Below are 19,776 nucleotides of genomic sequence, written 5' to 3'. Positions count from 1 at the left end.
AACCTCCATGTCAATCACCAATGACCAGAATTCTATTTTAATCAAAATGTAGTCAATTCTGCTCGTACTGACCCCATTATTAAAAGTGGGATGACCTGCCTTGTCAGATTGTGTGTGCCCATTTACTGCTTGGTAACCTTGTCCCAGACACAGCCCTAGCCAGAGAAGTGCCGCTTCGGTGGCCTTCACACCCTTATCTAAAAATAAAGGCGGAACGTCCCAAACAGCATCTTCCACCACCCCCAAGTCCTTGCCCACACTAAGCAGTGGTTAAAATGAACAATTTAGATCCCCGGCTAGAAGAATGAATTTATCCCTTTGCTGAAGGAAGCACTGTCCTTAACTGCTGCCTGATTCCGTTTCCACGCCTCGCGGCCCCCGCTCCGCGGGTGCCGCTCGTAGGCGAGTCTCACCTGTGGGGTAATATCCCTCCAAAGCCACTGCTTGTGCTCTGTGCACCAACGCGTCTGTGGACCTTCACAGCCAGCTGACCGGGTAGAGGCGGGACTGCGAGGACCAGCGTTCCGAGCGGCGGAGATCGGCCGCAGCTGGTCCTCTTCCCGCCCCCTCCTCCTCTCTTCAAAACCTGTGGGGAGTGAGTCCTGCCTTGGGAGCCTTTGCTGAAGGAAGCACTGTCCTTAACTGCTGCCTGATTCCGTTTCCACGCCTCGCGGCCCCCGCTCCGCGGGAGCCGCTCGTAGGCGAGTCTCACCTGTGGGGTAATATCCCTCCAAAGCCACTGCTTGTGCTCTGTGCACCAACGCGTCTGTGGACCTTCACAGCCAGCTGACCGGGTAGAGGCGGGACTGCGAGGACCAGCGTTCCGAGCGGCGGAGATCGGCCGCAGCTGGTCCTCTTCCCGCCCCCTCCCCCTGCCTAGTCCTTATCCCCGGTGTGGGTAACGCGCACGCGGGACGCGCGCGGGGCGACTACCGGGGCGAAGACCGGGCAAAGAGCGGGCCGTTTAAGGCCGTTCAAGGTCGGCAGAGGACGGCCCAGGCCCTGAATCCCTGTTTCAACGCCCAGACCATATCTACCAGGTAGGAAGACACTCAACTCTTCGAGAAGCACAATATACCTAAATACCTGGTAAAGCTTGTTTGCTGTTCACTGTGAAAAGAACCATGCGGCATAAAACAAGGAGTTGTACCAAAAAGGCCGCAGAGGTAGCTCAAGTGACTGGTCCCATTGACCTCTTTATCTCACGAGTTACCGAGACAATTGATAAAAGTATCGTACTCCTAGAGAAAAGAGTCTCTCTGGATCTTATGCATGCCAAACGCTCCTCATTGGGGGCCCTTGCAAATGTTAATTCACCCTCCCAGCAAGTTTTGACTAATTGTTCCTTGCCCTTGCCCCTATCCTCTACAGCCACTGTTACAGTACCAAGCGCTGTCGACTTGTCAGTTACCTGCTCAGAGTCTGACCCGTCCTTCGAGGATCTGGAGGCAACCCCAGATCTAGAAGCTTGTCAAATAACCGGAGAAGCGGAGACAGGCCTGGATGGATTATCTGCCAAGTCGACCCCTTGTGTACTAAGTGACTCTAGGGGAAAGACTATCTGCACCCCTACAAAAGCAGAAGCCAAGCTCAAAACCAAGGAGCTTAAACCCAAAGAGAAGTCGAAGAATAAAGCTAGTAATCATAACTTGGTGGCACCCATTCCCCAATCAATGCCTGGCATCCCATGTTGGGTTGAAAACATGGTCACGGACCTTAAGCACGACCTTGAAACAACAATAGTGGCTCAAATCAAACCCTTGATTTCCAAATTGGACAAATTAACATCCCTCATTAATACTAAATGGCCTAATAGGCCCAATGAGTCTGGGCATGCCCAGAAACAAGGGCACAGAGAACCACTATCCAACCCCCATCCACTAGCAAAGGCTACTAAATCCACTTCTGGCAAGGTAAAAATCCCTGAGCCCTCTAAGGAGCAACCTGGGTCACATCCTTCTCACTCAGGGAATAACCCTCCCCAATTATCACCAAAAGCAGGGAAAAATATCTCACCGGTCCAGCAGTTAGCGGCTGGCCCGAAATCTTTAACTCCCCAAGTCATGGACCCCAAAGGGAATCCCACGAATGCTTCAGGCCTTGATTCTACCAAAAACCCTGTAGTCTCCAAACCTAGACAGACCCGTTTTAAGTCTATTAGTCTGCCGCCAGAAGTTTCCCCCTTCGTGGTGGTACTGACTGCTGTCCCTCCACTGAAGGAAGGAGTTAGAGAAACTCATGTAGAGTTAAGGAATAAATGTGCCCAGTGGCTTCAAGTGCATAGACCGTTACCTAGTGGGATGTGTGGGGAAATCCTTACTGTCCGAAGAGGGGATTGGGTGGGAAGAAGCAAGAAAAATATATCAGGGGATGTAATTACGGTCAACTTCAGAGATGTGGGAGCTGCGACCTTTATTTGCAATGCATCCAACAGCGGTCCTGCCACCCAGATCAAACCACTCCCCTTATCTTATTTCCTCCCCATTCCAACTAGACCCAATTCCCATCGCCCAGGTAACCAAGGGTCTGTTCGTCCCCCCCATTATGCCTCCAACCATTGGCAGCAACCGTTCAACTTTCCATCTTTAGTCCCGCCTCATGCTGGGCCACAGTGGCAGCAACTTCTTCCCCCCTTACCCCCCCCTTTCTTCCAACCCACCCAGCAGTGGCAACGACCACCTCAGCCTCCACCCAGTAACCAGCAATGGCAGCAGCAATGGCAGCAGCCATGGCAGGATCCATCTCCACCTTTATCTTTCAACCCTTCCTACACACAGTTTGCCCACCCAAACAGGTACTGTGCTTTGGATGAGGTTGATTGACTTCCTCAAAATGGAGGCTTAGATACTGACCTCCATAGTGATAATAACAGCACACATGACCCAGAGCTTGGTGCATCTCTCCCTACTACTTCAGAGGTGGTATTACCCTCTCTGATTAGGGACAGTGTCGAAGTCTTTAATCACCAATGCCCTGTGTCTCCAGATGGAATCCTAGCAAACGGCAACTTTAAAATCCTCAGCTGGAACCTTGCTGGGATATCAAGGAAATTAGGTCTTCCTGAGTGGAATGCCCTTGTCGATGACCATACAATTTGTATATTTCAAGAAACCTGGGCTACTGAACCACTACACCGGGTGGGGTATATTACCTTCTTTTCACCAGCTGTAAAACCTAAAACAGGGAAGGGCCGGCCATCGGGAGGGCTTATTATATGGATAAGTGCACTCCTTAATTGCAGGATAATCACCAAGAAGCCAAGAACACCCGACATTCTTAGTGTCTCTCTACTAGGCCTACATGGCAGTATGAATATTGACCTCTTTAATGTATATATTAGAGGTACAAAAAATGGGGGTATCTCACCCACAATGGAAGAGCTTGAGGCCCAGCTAGGAGAGCAGCGTGGACCTGGGCATATTCTAGTAGCAGGGGATTTTAATTGTACTTATGAACCCCTCCCCATAGAAGGAGATTTGGATCTAGCAGAAGAGGATAATAGATGGGGAATCCCCACTCTCTCCATTCCACCCATTAGACGCTGGACTCGTAGTGCAATCCATCTAAATGCACTTACCTTGGAGTTCGGCCTAAGAGCTGCAAACGGTCGCACGAGGTCGGATCCCCATGGTGCTCCCACATTCAACAGAGTTGGTCAAAGCACACGAATTGACTACATTCTGCTGGATAGGGGACTCTGGAGCCATGTCCTTGACATGGTTATCTCAAACACTACAGAGAGCGACCACAATCCACTCTCCTTATCCTTAAAAGACCCCTGGCCTGCTGATAAATCCCCAGTCCCTCCAAGTCGCCAACAGGGGATCACTGTCGCCACTTGTGGCAGACGCCTAAAGTGGAGCAAGATAATGTTAAATATTGATAAACTAACGGCAATGGATGAAGTGACAAAGAATATGCAAGCTGAAATCGGCTCAATTGATTTATCTATTGCAGCAGATAAGGCTACTGTTATATTCGAAGCTGCCGTTAAAATCATAGGTGACCTTTTCTGGGTCCAATTGCCTGTAGGTAAACAAAAATCCCTACTAAAAACAAAAGGCAAACATGATTGGTACTCGGCAACGTGCAGGAAGGCCAAAACTCGCCTGATAGAGGCAGTCAAAGGAAAGTCCCCTTTAGCAATCCAATCTGCTAGAAAAGATCATAAAAGGGTCCTACAGGCTGCCAAGAGGGAGTGGGAGGATACCTTTTGGCTAACCCTTAAGGAAGCCAGTATGAAGAAAGACGCTAAATCGTTCTGGGACGCCATAAGGGTACGGAATAAACCAGACAGCGACCTTGTAACCTGCAACATTCCGGGGCAGGTATGGGAGGACCATTTTGCTAAACTCTATTCCTGCCATAATGATTTGAATGCGAGAGGTCCTGTCCAATCCTCTCCGCACACTAATTATATTTTTCTATCCAGTGACCCCGAGTTTACTCAAAAGGAGGTAGAATATGCCATTAACTCCATCACACCACTAAAAGCTCCAGGACCTGACGGCATCCCGGGGGACCTGTTAAAATCTGATGGGGCTACATGGGGAAGGATAATCCACTCCCTTCTTCTTGCTATCTGCAAGGGAGCCCCCATTCCCGCCTCATGGAAGGGGGCAGAGGTGGTTCCCATTTATAAGAAAGGCCCAAGGGATGACCCGTCCAACTATAGGCCTATTAGCCTGCTAGACATAACCCAAAAAGTTATCGGTAAAGTCATTCTACTCAGGATTCTTAACTGGGTAGACGAAAATAAAATACTTACCGATTTCCAGGCCGGCTTCAGAGAAGGCACTGGAACAATAGAGCAGGCTTTTAGGCTTATGTTGATTTACTGGAAGGTGGTAGTGATAGGCAAGGGCAGTCTTTATCTCGCATTCATCGATTTAAAGACTGCCTTTGACCTTGTCCCTCGGGACCTTTTGTGGAAGGTCCTGGCTAATATGGGGCTCCCTTTGTATTTGCTCTCCTTATTGGTCAGGCTGCACCAGGATAGTTTTGCCCAAATTAGGTGGGGTCCTGGTGGGGAGAAAACGGCTTGCATTCCCGTAGAGAGAGGGGTCCGCCAGGGGTGTGTGCTGGCTCCCACCCTTTTTTCTTTGTATATTAATGGGGTGGTTGAGCACTTACTTAAAACTCCATCTGATGAACCATCGCTGGCGGGGGTACGGGTACCGACCCTCCTCTTCGCGGATGACACGCTCCTAATTTCCAAATCGCCTATGGGTCTGCAGAAACTCTTGGATAATTTCCAGTCCTTTTGTACTGATCGGGGTTTGATTATAAATACCAACAAAACAAAATATCTTGTTCTCAACCCCCCCAAACAGCATGTGCGTCCCCCTACTCTAAACACCGAGCCCCTGGAAAGGGTGAAAGTTTTTGATTATTTAGGGATACGCATCTCTGACAAAATGGACTGGTCTCCTCATTTGGATAAGATGCTGTTGAATCACAAAAGGATCACAGGTGCCCTATTGAGGGAGCAACGTTCCAGTTCGTTCAAACCAATAGGAACAGTCCTTGAGATCTATGCCGCCAAGGGGGTCAGCTCTGCACTTTATGGAGCTGAACTCTGGGGCTTCGCATCCACAAAAGCTCTCCAAAAATCCGAGAACAACTTCTGCAGACAATTAATGTCACTTCCCCAAAGCACCCCACTTTTACCTTTATTTTTGGACTTTGGCTGCACGCAGATTAGTGAAATTGCGAACTTTCGCCCTTTGCTGCTATGGGCTCGTATTTGGCGAGTGGAAGAACTGAGCGCTTATGCCAGAGGACTGAAAGAAATAATGGAGTCACCACATTGGGCAAGAATCAAATGGCTAAATGACATGAAATCCATACTGTCAAATTTGGGCCTGCTGGACTATTGGCTTAGCAAATCCTCTCCTCCAAAACAAGTACTCAAAAAGCTATTTCGAGACTGGATTTGCTCCCAAAGGCACTCCGGAGTTTCTATTGGAAGGCTTTCCGAGGACTTTTTGAAGTTCAAAGACACTCCTAGGCGTGAACCCTATCTTGATATAATTGGGAAACCATTTGCTCGATCCTTATATTTTAAATTTAGAACGGGTACTTTGCCTTTGAATACTTTTACTAAGAAATGGAACTCCTGTTTACATAAAACTGAATTATGCCCTTCGTGTCTAGGTTACCCAGAGACTTTGGCCCATTTTCTGTTTGTATGTGACGAATATGCCAAGCCAAGAAGGGCCTGGCTGAAGAACTTGTGCCGACAACTGGGAACCAGGAGCCATGATGTGGCAATCAGGATACTTGTTTCAGACTGCTATGTACCCTATGCCTGTGCCTTAGCCAAATTTCTTTTCTGGGCCTGGGCTATTCGAGCCAGAAAGCTTAAATAACACTGTTTAATCTTTTTTTTAAAAAAAAAAAAATTCTTTTAAACAAATGTTATGCTTGTTGTTATTAACTGGATATATGTGACATCTATTTTTAGTAATTAATAATTCTTGTAAACTTGCTTTTATGATAATGAAATTTTATCGAAATAAAGCTTTTTGACTTGACTTGAATTTATCCCTTGCTATTTCATCAAGGAGCAGGTCTAAATCATCCATGATGATCGGCCTACGACCACCTGGGCGTCCGCGGGCGTAGATATTTATAATTACTATATCCTGTCTGTCTGCCCTACTAAGCTTGATTCCTAGTAGGTCAGGATTAGCCACTGTGAGTTCGATCGGTCTATACCCAATGGACTTTCTTACCCAGACCACAAGTCCTCCGGAGGCTCTCCCTTTGGGGCCCTGGATCGTCGGTTTGAAAAAATTCAGATACCCTGCTCCATATATGGGGTCAGGGGCCCAACTCTCCTGGAAGATAATGATATCAAAGGAATCTATAAAAGCTGCCCAATCCTCTGAATCAATTCGTCCCTTTAATCCCGCTATGTTCCAGGAGGCAACCTTAAGCGATCCAATTAGGCTAGGGGATGGAGTAGATTCCAGGGCACACAGTTCCTCCTCGGTAGGTGTAACCAGTCTCAATCGAATATCAGGTAACTGTTTAGATGTGTTTGGAATTGCAGTGTCATTTTCTCTCCCTGGAACACCCTCGTCAGTACCCTGATCTAAATCGTAACCCGCCAAGTTGGTACTTTTTGCTCCAGTACATAAGTTTACTAACCCTTTGTCGGGATGCAGTCAGTCAATGCCCTCAAGACCAGTCAAGGATTCGAACCGATTAGACAGACAAGGGTAGAAAGGGGAGTTAGGTATCCTCTCTACCATGTTCCTCCCTACATATCTATGCATTGGATTGCTATTGGGGCGAGGAACACCGGGTCTTTTAGGATAAAAATAGTTCAAACCCAGGGATTGCACATCCCCCAACCTCCCAAACCTAGCCTCTCTACGAATGTAATCTACCACCCTGTAGAAAATTAGAAATATTGATGTACATAAGCAACGTTCATTTCCCTTTTCCCACTCCTCTCCCTGCATACACCATGAATACCGTAAAGCATTGACTGCATCACTCTGCCAGCTAAGGCCTGTACCCATGCGTACATGACAGCCATTCTAAGCACCCTGGCCCCTTTTTCCTGCTCATTACAATCACCGGCTTCCCTTCTGCGCGTATCTGAACCTCTCTCTCTCTCTCACATGCATGGATTAATGAAACCCTCTCCCTCTGTGCGATCCTGCCCTGAAAGGCAGCCCTTCTGCTTGACCCACGCAAACCCCCCATTCACTCTTGAAGAGGTCACCTTCGCCCCAGCTGACATAGCCCTCCCCAGCTGCACCTGACTACCACCGCTCTCTCATGCATGAGTCATAAGACCCCTCCCTCTCTGTGTGCGACTCTGTCCCTGTGCACACCCTGGCTCCCCCCTTCCCCTTCTCCCTCACACGGGCAAGTCATAAACCTCCTTCTGCAAGATCCTGTCCTTGGTAGTCACGGCCGCGCCTGACCAACACCTCCTTTCCTTCCATGAATGCCCCTCTGTTGACAAGCCCTCCCTCCGCACTCGATTGTCCACGCGGCATGAATACCACTCCTTTGATGACCCCTTCCCCCGAGTCCGACTGACCACACATGTCCGAGGCCATCGCCTAAGCCAGGAGATACCATTTATTGCCCTTTTTGTATGAAGTCACTCCTCTTCAAAGGACCCACTATTGATCCTGGCCACCCCACCCCCTGGGCTATGATCAGGCGCACACATTCTAAACAGTTGACGGAACACTCAGCTGCATGATTGCCCTCCCCTCTTATCAGCAAGTCAAGGGTCCCTATTGTGAACACATGTGGGGTAGGATTGACACGAGGATTATGGGGATGTCTTTTCTCTGTTTCACAATGCTGTGATTGTAATGCCAAGTGTTTTGTAAGGTATAAAAGACGGAGTCTCAGCTCACTTGTTAGAGCACCTCCCGATGACACCTTGTTTCGTGTCTGAAATGACAGGCTCTCCTCATGAGAAATAAACTCTGTTCTTGTGATTCCTGCTCCCAGCGCCCGTCTCTTTATTTTGGTAACTATTCAGAATGGGAACTAATAGGCGACTTGCGCCAGCCATCCGGGCATCGATACTAGTATGGAAACGCACATGTCGCTCTCTTTTTCTACAACCCATGGATCCCGAAAATTTATGAGAATGCAATCGCCTTCTAAGTCCTTCTTACAATAGCCCACCCAATCTACTCTGTAAACAGTCAGGATCATAGTTGGAGAAGAGGGTGGGAGGGGACGATTTTTATGTAACCAAAAGGTGACTTTATTCATAAGGTCACCATGGGATTCAGAATGGCCCTCCCTAAGAGATGCGACGCCTGTAAGAACAATAGTATAGGGCGCAGCATTTATAGGTAAGTCCGCTGGCAGTGGTCCCCTTTTCAATACTTTCCTTGGAAGTTGGGTGGAATTAGTATTTACACGCCCGGCTGCAACACCAGAGATCCCTGTAGGTTGGGGGGGAGGTTTGGGCACTCCCTTATTAGGGGGCTGGTCCTGCGTGTTGGGTACTATTTTAGAGGAACTTGGCTGCGGCGAGCCATTAGATTTAGAGCTAGCCTTCTTATGTATGAGTGGACGAGCCACAGTAGTAATGGATAGTTTGGGAGCAGCACGGATGTTAGGACCCTCTCCAGAAGGATTACTATGGGACTGCCTAGCAGAAGAGGGAGCCTGGTTGGAACAAGGTTTATTCCCCTGGGTCTTAGTATTTCTAGCAGTAACAGAGGCCTGAGATGTAGCTTGGTCTTCCACCAATTGTTTAAGTAAGCAGGAATTGGTGGTTACAAGATTCTCAAGACCATCTAATTTTAAGTTCATCAACCTGGTTCTTTCCAGGACCGGTAGCAAAAGTGTCTTGAAGAGGACCTCCATTTTAGCAAGTATATCGATGTCACTACTACCCATGCTTATAGGGCAAAGGTTCGGGACCCCTGTTGGAGCAAAGAGAGAAGTATCATGGTCACTAGGAGGCAAGGTGTTTTTAGAGCCACTAGTTACGTCATGATTATTAGCTGTAGATGGATGACTAACCATTTTAGGTATTTTAGACACACCCCCTCTCTGACATTCCTTGTTCCGCTTCCTTTTACCAGGAATATTATTATGTGGGTATTCCTCTTCGGTGGAAGAGACTAATAGGGATGGGCTATTAGACAACACACTATCTTCCCCCCCAATCCCTAGTGTATTAATATTGACGAGGTCAATGCTAAAATGTGGCAAAGAAGGTCCTTTGACTCCACAATGAGCATCAACCATTACAGGAGTAATATCAGGACTTAAGGCAGGTAAAGATGGGGGTAATGGACTGGTGGCAGAAGCAAGAGGCCCCAAAGATGAGCGTTTCCCATGAACGAGATCTATTGATAGCCTTTTCTCTACGAAGGCTATCTCTTACTCAAGTATTCCTGTGGCCTTGGTGATAAAGGCATCCAAAGGACCGGAAACCACCCCTTTAGACGTCTGCAGGGTAACAGAACGGTCTTTACCCGAACGTAGAGGCATGCTATATGTAAAACGATCTATACAGGGGAATAGGTAATATAGAAGGAATAAGGAGTATACTTAGACACCAACCCACTATACCTAGTGACAAAGTAAGAAGTGAACAAACAAACAAATAACCGTGACCAAGGCCCAGGGGGAATGGCCCAACCCAACCACAGCCGACCACGGACGGCCACAGACGGCCCGCCCTTGTCCCGGGCTTCTCCCGGCGCACTCCCGTGCAGCGGGGAGAACAGATTGTTTATATAATTAATCCCGGTGATGGGGGGCGTGGCAGGCAGGCAGGGAGAGTCGCCCAGCTGGTTGCGATTGGGTCTGGCTTGGACTCCTGGGAGAGGTAGTCCCGCAGCTTGCAGCCCAGTCCACACACCTCCACACCCACAGCAGTCTCTGTGCACTCAGGGCAAAACAACAGGAGAGGTCCAAAAATCCTCAGCGCACAGCGCTCGAAGCGGGACCCGCGAAGCGGGTACCGCGAGACGCTGCACTGGGAGCGCAGGAAGTAGCAATTAGGGCAGCGTGTCCAGTCTCTTCAGCCACAGGTCAATACAGCGTAAAAAATCCAGCTATATCAGCCCAGGCGGAAACAACAGTCTTTGCTAAACCTTTCACGTTACGGTCAATAATTTCAAATGCAGGAACATTAGTGGTCAAGTCTTTTCTGTAAAACCATGCAATGCACAACACCAGTGGCGTGGCAAAGGTGGGGCGGGGGTTGGTGGTCCGCCCCTGGCACCACGGGCTGTGGGGGCACGGCCTACCCTGCACTTACCTGCAGTCTCGGGGTGGCAATCCACCCCCGCTCTTTACTGCACTCGTCGAAAGGCAGCAAATGCAGGAACCACCACGGCCAGTCAAAGGGCTGGCTAAACCACTGGCAAAGACAAAGAGCATCACTAAAATGTGTCGCCTTAGAAAATTCTTGAAAAGCTGAAAAGGTATTCCATCGTCATTTGCAGCTGGAATACAGTCATGTTATCTTTCTAAGAAATCCTGCAGACAATTCTGTGGAGCTTGTTTGGTGGAGGAGGTACTGTGAACCAAACATGCAGGAGTATGTTGTCTGGTACCCACTCTCTGCCTACTCTATTTTGATTGGGTGAACAATAAGGGTTCCACCAACAGAGCGTCCGCTAACTCTGCCAATGGAAGTCATTAACCAACAGCCAATTGGATAGTGGGCTGTTGGTCAATGGGCGCCTCATTAAGGGGGGACGTTCCAATGTACTTATTCCTGTTCCGGACCACTGGGAAAATTCTGGCAGCTACAAATAGGATGGCAAAAAATGCCCCTTATAAGTTAAGAGAAAACTCTCAGGGGTATATTCACAAGAAAAAAAGCTAATGCAACTTTACACATCACAGCCCATCGCGAGAAAATAACCCTGTGTCAACGTGGAATTCACAAAACTGAGGTACCATGCGATAGACCGCCGAAACCGCGGCCAATGTCTGCGATACAACTACCACGACAGAGATAAAAACACAAACCACAACGCGGAAAAAGACGCGATGTGCCCAAATGCGATAAGAAAACATTGACAACCAGTGCGAGGCCAGCAATCCCCACGCGTAATTCGGGAAAAAGCACAAGAACAGCAGACAGAAATTGCCACCAAAAAGGACATTGACTGCGTAGTACCACAGATGCACCCTGAGCCACTGCAGAGGACAACATGTACACCCCAATCCCCACGGATGAACACCCAAGAATACACTGATCAGGGAGTGGGTGGATGGGGGAGACGGGCACAATGAAACACACACAAACACTAAGTAGTCCCATGTACCCCCTGTGCCCAAAGGGGCACCCACACAAAACTTCAACAAGCACACAACCAACACATACACACGTGCGAAACACAGCAAACATGCACATACGTCAGCCACACTGACAGTGCTAGAGACACAACATAACTAGTAGCATGGCTGGAGTGCAATCACCATGATAATTCACACAGCAAGACTCTGAGGTCCTGAGTGCAAACCACAACGGGGAAGGAGCAGGTCACACTTGGACACAACCACCTGCACAAACAACCCCTGACGTCATTGGCACATCTGCGGGCAGACCATGCCCAAGAGGCACAACTCAACAAAGAGCACAAGTCACCCAAGTCTGCAACATCTCATCACCGTGGAAGCACAGAAATGATGGGCACACCACCTGAAAGGAACCAGTGGCAGACAAATCAGAGCAGCACAAGCTAATCAACCACTGGGCAGAATACGCACATAAGTAGAAGTGCACCTCGACATTGACAACATCCTGGAACAAACAGCAACACCTCCACAACAGAACACAGGACACAACTGGTGCTGCCAATGTGCCCAACATGGCAAATCACATTGGCACAGCAGGAAACTGTGACATGACAATGTACAAGTACAACCTGCAACCTGCAAATATGTTTTATTCACACAGGCTGTGTTTGTGGGCAACCGGTACTGTATCCATGATTGCCAGGGACGGCCACAATGCCACATGTTCATGAGAAGTAATTGTCAATGATGGTGTAGCTGCAGTGGGATGTGGGCCACCTGCTCCATCGTCCACATCATCGTCCGGTACTTCTGGAACTGTGATCCTTGGGGCATTGGTGGGTACACAGATCTTGTGCAATACACAAAATACAACGATCATCTGGCACATGATCTCCTAGCTTTACAAAAGCTTTCCACCTGTGCCATCCAGGCATCTGAAACGTGACTTCAACACGCCAAAAGTGCGTTCAACGATGCCCCTTGTGCGTATGTGGGCTGCATTAAAGTGCCTCTGGGCGGGTGTGTTAAGGTCTCAGAGGGGTGCCATCATCCAAGGGCAGAATACATATCCTTGATCACCTATGACAGTGCAGGGAGAAAAGAGTCAATACTTTGTTCGGCAGGATGTGATGGCAGGCCCAATAATCCAGTGACGCCTGTGCTAGCTGTGTGTGGGGTGAGTGTAAGCCAGCCCCCAGGGAGAAGCTGGTGCCAGCAACAAGTGCATCAGTCATCACACATCCAGAAATGCAATGTATGAACAACAAGGAGGGATGACTTGAGTCGTAAAGGGTTTGTGGACCTGGATGCACTGCGGCCAGCACGGGCCCACCGCCATGGGACGCTGACAGCGGGAGTCTGGGGTAGGGTCATGGGGCAGAGCAGGTATCCGTAGATGTAACAGGAGCTGGTCTCGGAGTGTCTCGGTGGACAATGGAAGGTGGACCCCCCCAGGGCATGATGCAGAGGGCACATGCCAACTGTGTCCAGCAACATGACGGACATGAATGCCACAGATGCATGCCAGACACCAAGTCACCCATTGCTGATGTCAACCCCCAGGCCACAGTCTCAGACACCAATGATGTTTCCGCCAGAGGCTGACAGTCACTCACAGCGCACAGGGTTAGTGGCACCACGTGTCCCCGGACTGTCATATGGAAATATGCCGCACAGATCGAAGGGGGTCTGGCGCTGTGGACGCCGCCACATACAAGGGGTCACTGCCATTCAGGACTTGGGACACAGTTCCACATGTGGGACCTACTGTGACGAAGATGACGCTGGTGGAGTATGTCAATGAGGAAGGAGTAATGTGGGCCAGCGTTGTGGGGGCCAGCGATGGTCTGCAGAGGCTGCAGAGATTGCAGGACTGGGTCTTGGCAGGTGAGAAGTGCCGCCTTATGGCACAGGGGAGGGCAAGCCTGGTCTGGGTGTCAGCGTCCTAGGGGTGCAGCAGGCACACAGGGTCGCAAGCCCCGCTGCTCACAGCGTTGGCCTTGACTGCAAGGCGCTGCCCTGTCAGTGACATTGGCCTTTCCGGGAGAGAACCACGCTCTGCGCCATGGGGTTTTTGTCCACACCCCTGCGCAGCCCTGGCGTACTCAGGGACCACCCACTATGCTCATGCACACAGGGGGTATGCAGCAAGTGACATTAACCCTATTGGGGCCACGGCCTGGTGTGACATGGTTGCGTAAACTTTACACTACTCTCGAGTCACCAGCAGTTGTGGCCTGCATGGACACATCTGTCCTGCACATCCACGCCTCACTCGTCATTGTGTACATTCCCATTCACGGGTCACTTGCATCCTTCGGACATGGCTGCATTCCATATCTACACATGTTCAGCTGTTGTGTGGCTGTGGTACCATGATATAGCTGTGTGGTGTGTAGGGGTCGCCCAGGATCACCATGGAGTGGTGTTGTCGTGTCTGGTAGGTGGGCATGTTGATTGGCATGTTGTATGTGGTTTGGTCATGTGTGCATTCCCACAGTTGTGCAATGTGTGATGGTGGCCTTGAGGTGTGTGGTGTGTTGATTTTGCTCTTACCAACGAACAGTCTAGTTCCATATGTGCCATCCTGGAAGCACTGGTTGATGGCGGACTTGTCGTAAGATGTAGGAATCTTGCACACTGCCTGGGTAGTTGGTGGCGACATTGGTGAAGAGTCCCTGGTGGTCCACTATTGACAACATATTGGTTTAATGCATGCGCTTTCTGTTGCGGTTGTGGTGTGCAGTATCTGTAGGGGGCACATGTGGGACATGTGTGCAGTCTATTGTCCCCAACATGTCCGGGAACCCGGCTATGGTGTAGAAGCATTGCTTGGTCTCCTGCTGTTCCTACGCAGTGTGGGGGAAGTGAAGGTACTGGGATATGAAGCTGAGGATGGCATCCAGGATTGGTGTGATGAACTTTGATAGAGCTGGCTGTGAGACCCCACCGACTCAGGCAGTTGTTGGTTGGAAGGTACCAGAGGCCAACAGGTGCAGCACAGCCAGCAGCTTTGTTTGTGGAGGGATGTTGGTTCTCCGCAGTGCTGGGACCGTCAACCTGAGGGTGATGTGGGTCATGATGCGGATGATGGTTGTCCTTTTAAGCCTGTAGTGGGCAATGACTTCCTCGGGCTTTGGGTCTGTAAGACTGATGCGTTTTTGGTAGGTCCGCTGTCTTACTCTGCGCTGCCTCTGTGGTGGTCTGGGGGGGCAGTCCGGGTCTTGGGGGTGGTGGCAGTGGGTGGTGTGGCCCTGTTGAGGCTCGGAGCTGCATGATGAGTTGCTCCATGGCATCTTTTGTATTTCCAGTGTGATTGTGTGCGAGAGGCAGGTGTTAATTCCCTGGTGCCATCGCGGCTTATCGCATGGTTTTGACTTGCGTCGCGGATCTGGCATTTCGTTGTGAAAGTGGTGTTGTGGTTTTTTGTGTGTTTTTGCACGGGAACGCCTACTCTGCATCTCATTAGGGTTAGTTGGTGGTGTACATCGTGGAGGTAAATTTTGGGACAGTTATCGCAGGAATACTGGTGATGTCCGCAGTTTGCACCAGCTTGTGAATGGGGTCCTAATCTTTCTCAGATTTTGATGCGGTAAGGTGGGGATAAATTGGAGTTACGTTCTTGTGAATATCCCCCTTAGTGTGTCAAATACATCAATTCTATGGTTTCAATAACAAACTTCTGTTTTGGCAGTTCGTTTTTGAATAACAAAAAGAACATATGCAATAGTAAAAATTGATGGAGGGAATGCTGGACAATTTACACATTCACCCTTAGTCACATGGATCTGGGTTTAATCCATCCTTCTTTTGTCCACCACATGACCCCAGTTTGGACCCAGCCAAATGCAAATTAGTCTTGACCCTGTTCCTTATGGGAACAGTCCAGCTGGGACTGCCAGGCCAGGTCTAAGCATGGGCGAATTTTGCGAATCTGGCGTTTGCGAATTTTGCGAATTTGCGAACTCACAATCCGCAAAATACACGAATTCTGGAGAATTTGCGGATTTTTTTGTGTTCGCAAGGATTTCTGCCAGTTCGCAAGGATTTCTGCCAGTTCGCAAGGGTTTTGTACCAGTTCGCAATCGCGAACTTACATGTCGGCTCGCAACGGTCGCGATTATGTTGTTTCTAAGTCTGGTTCATCATCACAGGTTCCCAGCACCTTCTGTTTCACCCCTGCCACCCTCTGTTTCACCCATGCCACCCTCTGGTACATCAATGCCACCCTCTGGTTCATCATCACTGTAGATTATGGGGGGGAAAAGCAAGCACACATGCCCTGCTTCAACTGACATGAATTAATTTGGGGTTGATTTATTAATGTGTCACTGTTTTAAAATTCCAATCTGGCACCTGCTTCCTTATCTGTAATTTGCTTTCTGTTGCAGTGCAATTTTTTTTCCCAGGACCTTTGTGGCCTACTTGTAGCTATTCTATGAGCCTGCTGTGAGGGTCTGAGCAGGGTCATACAATTGTTGCAACTAGCAACTGAACTCTGGAGGGGCCCTTGTCAGGAAGCACTACAGGGAATGGTTACTAATGATGAGTTTGAACTTTTGAACCTGCTAAATGCTTTCACAACTGTAATGCCCCAAACAAGCTTACTTGAGAAAGTTGATTTCTAATCCAAAAGTGATCCAAAGAAAGTCAAAAGGCCTCAAATCCAAAAAAGTGCAGGCAAATGTCAACCTGAGGAGTTATTCTGATAAAAATCATCATTTTCAGAAGGTCTATGCTGCTTGCTAGTAGATTTCTTGTGCAGAATTGCAATTTTTGTAATTTCGCGAGTGCGAGATTGTTGCTGCCCGCTGCACCTACATGTTCGCAATTGCGAACTTACACCGCACGCCCCAAAATTGTATCACCAAGAAAAAAAAATCCGCTGCGTGCGAATTTGCGGATTTTCTGTAAATTCGCGAGCGTTCGCGGATTGCGAATTTACCGAAAATGCGCAAAATCCGTGAGCGGAACGGATTTTCCGCCCATGCTTAGCCAGGTCTTCCCTGCAATGGAAACAAGCACCCTGGGACTGGTTTAAGGGCATCACCCTTCATCAGCCAGGCTAGCTTGAATATAGTGGTGTAGTGAGCATGGGACCCACGTCTGGGCATACACTTCCCAACATATGCAAAAGAAACAATTGATGAATGGAATGCTAGACAATGCAAACATTCACCCTCAGTCACAAGGATCGTGGTTTAATCCATCATTCTTTTGCTCACCACACCACCCCAGTTTGGACCCAGCCAGTCCTGATCCTGTTTCTTATGAGAACAGTCCAGCCCAAACTGCCAAGCCAGGTCCTCCCTGGAACGGAAAAAAGCATCCTAAGACCGGTTTCAGGGCATTACCCTTCATCAGCAGGGCTAGCTTGAATCCATTGTTGTAGGTAAGCATGGGACCCACGTCTGGGCATATCCTTCCCACTTAGGGCATCATATGCAAAAGAAACAATTGATGGACATAATGCTGGACAATGCAAACATTCACCATAACATAATGAACATGGCAAAAGCTGAACAAAGTTGCAGTGTCTTCACAGGAGCCGCAGTGTTGTTTCAAAATTCTTGTGTTGCACTATTCTTCTGCACACCAAACCCCATTCCAGCAATTGACACAGAGATTCTCCATTTTTGCTTTGCTGGGAAAAAACAGACCTGCATCTAATCTCACGCAGAGCAAGACAAGATCATATGTTGTCCTGCAGAGTGCGTGGGAAAAAAACTCCTCTGTAGTGTTTCTTGATCTTTGTGCACTCTTTATTTGAGGAGACAGCAATCCTGACGCTCCTCTTCAACACATTTCATATCAATCATTATATGAAGAACTAGTCAGCCTGTGCATGAAGACGAACCTCAGACAGTGCTCCAAAATACTACAGACATTTTGCGCTGCCTTATCTCTGTTCCTGCCAATGCATATGGCAGCAATTTTACACTCAAGTTAGAAGTGGTTATGTTAGATAAAATAATACAGCACTTCAGACAATCAAGAGGGCATGAGTTTAGGCTCGAAATGATCATGGTAAAGCATAAGAGTTTTCAAGTAAAGTGAAACCATGTCAAAAGACAGTGGTCATGAGGGGGGCAAGAGTTTATCATTTCAGTGATACATTTACTAACTTTTCATGCAACACAGCACAGAACATGGTTTCTGTGCTCCATTGCGTGAAAGGAAGAAAGCAGTACACCACCAAATCTACTAAGATGTGACGCTGTTCCACTCTCTCCCTGCGCTGGCACGGTTTGGCTGCCATGCGTCAATGCATATAAGATTGCACTATAATGCAATGGTGTGTTCATAAGTGAATGATGCTTAGTGCAGATTTTGTAATGGAATGATACCTTTGTAGTAATAAATATTTAGCTTATACTAAGTTTCAAACTTTTCCCACTTTGCAGTACAGCACACATGCAATGTTGGAAAAGTTAAGAGAAATGAAAAGATTCCTCCTTTTAATGCCTGCCTTGAAGGGGCATTGTTTTTTTTTGTGCAAAGCCCTGTCCACCATTTTAAGTTGATATGGCCTTATATCAAAACCTATTGGTGGTCATATGTAAATGCTCATGTACCACCCATGGTGTGTCCCATTGATGGAAAGCAATGCATCGAAGCCCCAGTACCCATTTGCATTACCTCAGGGCTAGAATATCTCAAATCAACAGTTTATCTCAGTTTGCTTCACTTTTATGACACAAATCTGTGTAAATTTCTAGTACAGATGCTCCCCACTGTAAGGGCCAATTTTATATATGGATTGACAGATGACTTTTACGCCATGGGGACAACGAGAGTTACTCTGATCCCATGAAGGAGATACCACCCACCAAATGTTTCAAGGACTGCCAAGCAGGCGGTCATTTATAACCATTGGTAGGACACACCATCACACCTGTTCCTGTCAATGCATCTCGCTGTTTAGTGCAGGACTGCATGAGCAAGAAGAAACTCTGCACCAAACAGTTTTCTTTCTTATTTTCAAAAAGAAAATCCTGAAACTGGCTTTTCTTTTTGAAAATAAAAAAAGTAATGCTCCCTTTGCCATGGGAGTCATCTCCCATAGTGCGGGGAGCAATATTTGTTTTTTACTGTCCCTCACCACCAAGGTTTGTCTGGCAGTGACTGACAGTAGTAATAAAGGCTACATGTCTGCCCATCTGATTAGGTGGGTGGACATGTAGCCCTTTTCAACAATGGCCCGTATTCTGTCTGGCTGTCAGAGGTTTGGCTAGGGCAGTGTCGGAATGATGGAGTAGTCATAGCAAAACCTATCCTCAGCCTGCAATTAAATAGGGCAGGCAAACCATTATGTTGGCGGTGTGTATACCCTGTTGCTATTGCAACAGAGTATACACACCACCAACATATACACCTGCCATGTTAAAGGAGACATACACTTCCACCTCAACAAGCATTGCCTTTGCCAGACCACAAATGCCTATTCACAGACTTGAAACTGTATTAGAGGACAGGGTCTACATCAAGACTGGCCGAGGCAATATGAAAAGATGGGACTATAAAACCTGGATGGCAGTGGCCTTTGAAGGGTCAGAATCACACACTTGCCAAGCAAGCATGTCTCAAAACAACAGTTTACACATTGGCTGATGGTGTCTACATGTTTGATGACAGTTGTTTACACCTAGACTTTCAAAGATCATGCTTGGAAACAGAACACCAAGGCTTGCAATGGATTGGTGTCACTACAACGCATGCTTTTAAATCGCATGCCTTTACAACGCGGTTTTTACCACTCAGTCCATTACAACGCATAATGCTTTTAGGCGCTGGATAGTGAATTATTTAATTTACTATTCCAACTCCAGTCCCCGTGGATAGCAGGGAAGGTGTTGGATAGTAAATTAAATATATTCCCTATCCTAGAGCGCCCCCCAGCGCAATGCGTTGTAATGGTATGCGTTGTAATGGTTGCGATGTAATGGTAGTGCGTTGTAAAAAATGCGTTGTAAGTGATGTTCCCCCTGACAATGGATATGTTAAAGGACAGAGTCA

General features: G+C 48.1%; 1 protein-coding gene across 1 annotated transcript in view; it reads right to left on the bottom strand.

Moving 5' to 3' along the window:
* The window catches only part of LOC147730244 (multidrug and toxin extrusion protein 2-like), a 1,772,530-nt gene that overhangs the window by 1,080,890 nt on the left and 671,864 nt on the right, over positions 1 to 19,776 (bottom strand). The gene's annotated exons all lie outside the window — the stretch shown is intronic.

Source organism: Lissotriton vulgaris, chromosome 2_1, assembly GCF_964263255.1.
Source record: "Lissotriton vulgaris chromosome 2_1, aLisVul1.2, whole genome shotgun sequence".
NCBI classification, from domain to species: Eukaryota; Metazoa; Chordata; class Amphibia; order Caudata; family Salamandridae; genus Lissotriton; species Lissotriton vulgaris.
This window is presented reverse-complemented; position numbering and strand designations above follow the sequence as displayed.